The sequence below is a fragment of the Myotis lucifugus genome, unplaced genomic scaffold (assembly GCF_000147115.1).
Source record: "Myotis lucifugus unplaced genomic scaffold, Myoluc2.0 scaffold_633, whole genome shotgun sequence".
In the NCBI taxonomy this organism is placed as follows: Eukaryota; Metazoa; Chordata; class Mammalia; order Chiroptera; family Vespertilionidae; genus Myotis; species Myotis lucifugus.
In genome coordinates this window covers 275,455-278,686 of record NW_005871681.1, presented here as the reverse complement: position 1 = coordinate 278,686, position 3,232 = coordinate 275,455, and the positions used below count along the sequence as shown (strand labels likewise).

At 48.9% G+C, this 3,232-nt stretch overlaps 1 protein-coding gene across 1 annotated transcript in view; it reads left to right on the top strand.

The window, feature by feature from the left end:
* Window positions 1-1,020: 1,020 nt before the first annotated feature.
* Window positions 1,021-3,232, top strand: part of AGL (amylo-alpha-1, 6-glucosidase, 4-alpha-glucanotransferase) — a 43,683-nt gene continuing 41,471 nt past the window's right edge. The window contains exon 1 of the mRNA XM_023746173.1: window positions 1,021-1,036. The gene's annotated coding sequence lies outside the window, so the exon portion shown is untranslated. The remainder of the gene's footprint in view (window positions 1,037-3,232) is intronic.

The following is a 3,232-nucleotide window of genomic DNA, read 5'->3' as shown; positions in this document are numbered from 1 at the left end:
AAGAAAATATAGGAATAGTTAGTAAGCCCATGAAAGACATTCAATATCACTAATCATTCGGGATTGGCAGATCAAAACACAATGAGGTGCCACCTCACACCTACTGGGATGGCTACTAAAAAAAAGCAGAACACAGCAAGTGTTGGCAAGGATGTGGAGTAACCTGAACCCTTGTAGACTGCTGATGAGCATGTAAAACGGTACAGCTGCTGTGGAAAACAGTATGATGGGCCCCCTCCCCCAAAGTTAAAAATAGAATTACCACACGGCCCAGCATGTCTGCCTCTTAGTATTTACCCAGAAGAATTGAAGGCGGGGTCTAGAAGAGTTATCTGCGCAGCAGCATTATCCTCAGCAGCTAAAACGTAGAAGCAACCCGTGCCCACAGACTCCAGGATAAGCAAAATGTATACAGTACAATGCAACATGATCCGCCATGAGATAGAAGGAAGTCCTGCCATCTGCAACACGAATGGACCTCGAGGGCATTATGCTGAGTGAAATAAGTCCAAGACAAACACAGTATAAAGTATGCTCTCACTTACTAGTATATGTGGAATACAAAGCTGAGCTCAGTCTCATCGTGAAATCGGGGGTAATCATACTGCTGTGTTGGGAACTGAGCTAGTGCATGTGCTGGGCTTAGCACGGTGCCTGGCCCCTCCTACATGCTCGCTGAATATTAGCTGTTACTATTTATAGGGCATATCAGTTTTCAAACCATTTCATACATGTTAGTTTTATATATCCTTAGAAGAGACAGCCCACGAAGCTTAGGGCCTAGAGCACAAGGGGTTACGTGACTTGCTTGATGCCTGGAGGAGAACGCTTCCCCTAATTCCGTTTTCTTCAAAGGGCTTCTTCCCTAAACAGACTCCCGGGCCTCTCCTCTGCAGCCCTCCCTTCCCCGGAGGCAGAGTGACTTACCTGAGGCTAAATTGGGGAAGAAGAACCGGATGGGCTTGGCTGGCTCTGTCCTTCCTTTGGGGAGTGGCCAGCAGCGAACATGACTCCCCCAGGCCTTCTGCGACTGGGGGTTAGCGGCCAGTTCTGGGTTTCCTCTGCTCACGGGCAGATCTGAGGCTGGCATCTCCACCTAGACTTTCCTGGGGGTGAGGGGCGGGGGCAAGTTGGCTGGCTTCGTTGTCTGTGTGCCAATCGTGGATCCGCCGCCAAGCCGAGTGACAGAAAACCGAGGGGTTTGTGAAACCTCTCTCCACGCGGTCAAGCATGTTGAGTCATCAGATCCACTTTTTCCTTGGAGACACTCTCCCCAGAGCCTTCCACCCGCCCTCCTGCTCCCAGCGTCTTTATCGCCTTGATTATGATTCAAATGGAGACTCAAGTACCAGGCAAACTGTGGCAGGGGCTACCGGTGACCTACTCAAATCTATTCTCTCTCCCCTTAATAACGAAACGTGGGTTTGGGTTCGTTTCGTTGCTGCCTAGAGAGAGGGGATTTGTGTGTGTACCCTGTGACTAAGTTCTGGCTGATAGGCTACACGCAGAAATGCTGTGTGGTGTGTCCAGGAATTCTTAAAGGGAGGAGGCTCGTCCTGCCTTCCTTCTTCCTCGTCCTGTTGCCCAAACTTGGATATGGCCGCTGTGGCTGTGGCTGTGGGTGTCTTCGTACTGTGAGGAGGTCCAGATGCAAGAGCGAGGAAGCTGTGGGCCAGCGAGAGCCTGGCTTCCTGTGACTTGACTGAGCTGCCACACCAGCTCTGAACTGCTAACCTGGAGGCTTCCGTGAGAGAGAAACAACCTTATCTCTGACTTAAGCCACTGTTGTTTTGTTATCAGTCCCATAGAAACAGCCTCAAGCCCTCCTTCCCCGTCCTTTCTCCCCAACCAGACTGCCAGTCTACACCCTTTCATGTCAAACTCGGGAGGGGAGCCAAGATTTCAACAGCAAGTTAAATGTATTTGCAAGGGGGAAATGATTGAGCTTTACATTGGGGGCCAGAGAACTTTAAAAAGATCTATCCTAAGAACAAGGAAGTGGCCAGACGTCTTCACTTGGTGGCTGACAGTCCACAACCAAACTCCTGAATCTCACCCCCCAGGCCCTCGCCCTCTGTCTTCTTCCTCTCTCACTCCCTGGCAGCGTCTCTCACACTGTCCACCTGGCGGACACCAGCCACCTGAAATGTAGCTCCCAGAATTGAGACAATTGGAAGTGAAAAATACACATCACACTTCCAAGACTTCACATGAAAAAAAGAATTTGAAATATCTAGTTCATAGCCTTTTATATTGATCGCATGCTGAAATCATGTTTTCGATAGACCGAGTTAAGTAAAATACATTATTAAAATGTCACCTGTTTCTTTTTTTCTTTCTCTGACGTGGTGACTTGAAAATTTTCAATTACCTCTGGTATATACTGGCACAGTATATTTCTATTGGACAGCAATGACCTCTCAGGCTAAAAAACATGGGGGCCGTCTTTGTGAGATTTTTAAAAAATAAATTTTTATTGATTTCAGAGAGAAAGGGAAAGGGAGAGATAGAAACATCAATGATGAGAGAGAATCATTGATCCGCTGCCTCCTGCAAACCCCCTACTGGGGATCGAGCCTGAAACCTGGACATACGCCCTGACCTGTAACGGAATCGTGACCTCCTGGTTCATACAGAGGTCCATGCTTGACCACTGCGCCATGCTGGCTGGGCTGGAACCATCTTTGATTCCTTTCTCTCCCTTGGCAAATTGTGTAGGCTCTGCCTTCAAAATGGGTCCATAATTCAACTTCTCACCACCTCCATTGTTCTACACACTTTTCACACACACACGTGTGCACCTACCTCTTGTATGGGTATTTGAAACAGCTTCCTAGCTGGTCTCCTTGCCTCCTTCCACACCATATCTGACAGTTTATTTAGCTACCAGAGGCCCAATGCACAAAATTTGTGCAAGAGTAAGCCTGCCTTCCCCCGGCTGCCGGCACCAGCTTCCCTCTGGCACCCGGGACCCGTGGCACCTGGGCCACGTCCTGAACTTCTGGCCTAAAATACAGGGTGTCCCCAACAAATGTATACACACTTTAACCGCTGATGGCTCAATGTTGAAAATGAAATGTGTTTTAACCAACACTGCCTTTCTAATTATTCAGTGTGTGCATACATTTGGGGGACACCCTACGTGTGCCGCTACACGAAACAGGGATCCTTGATCTCACAGGATCCTGGGGCTTCAGGGCAGACACTGTGAGCACAGGCGGTGTGCATGCGG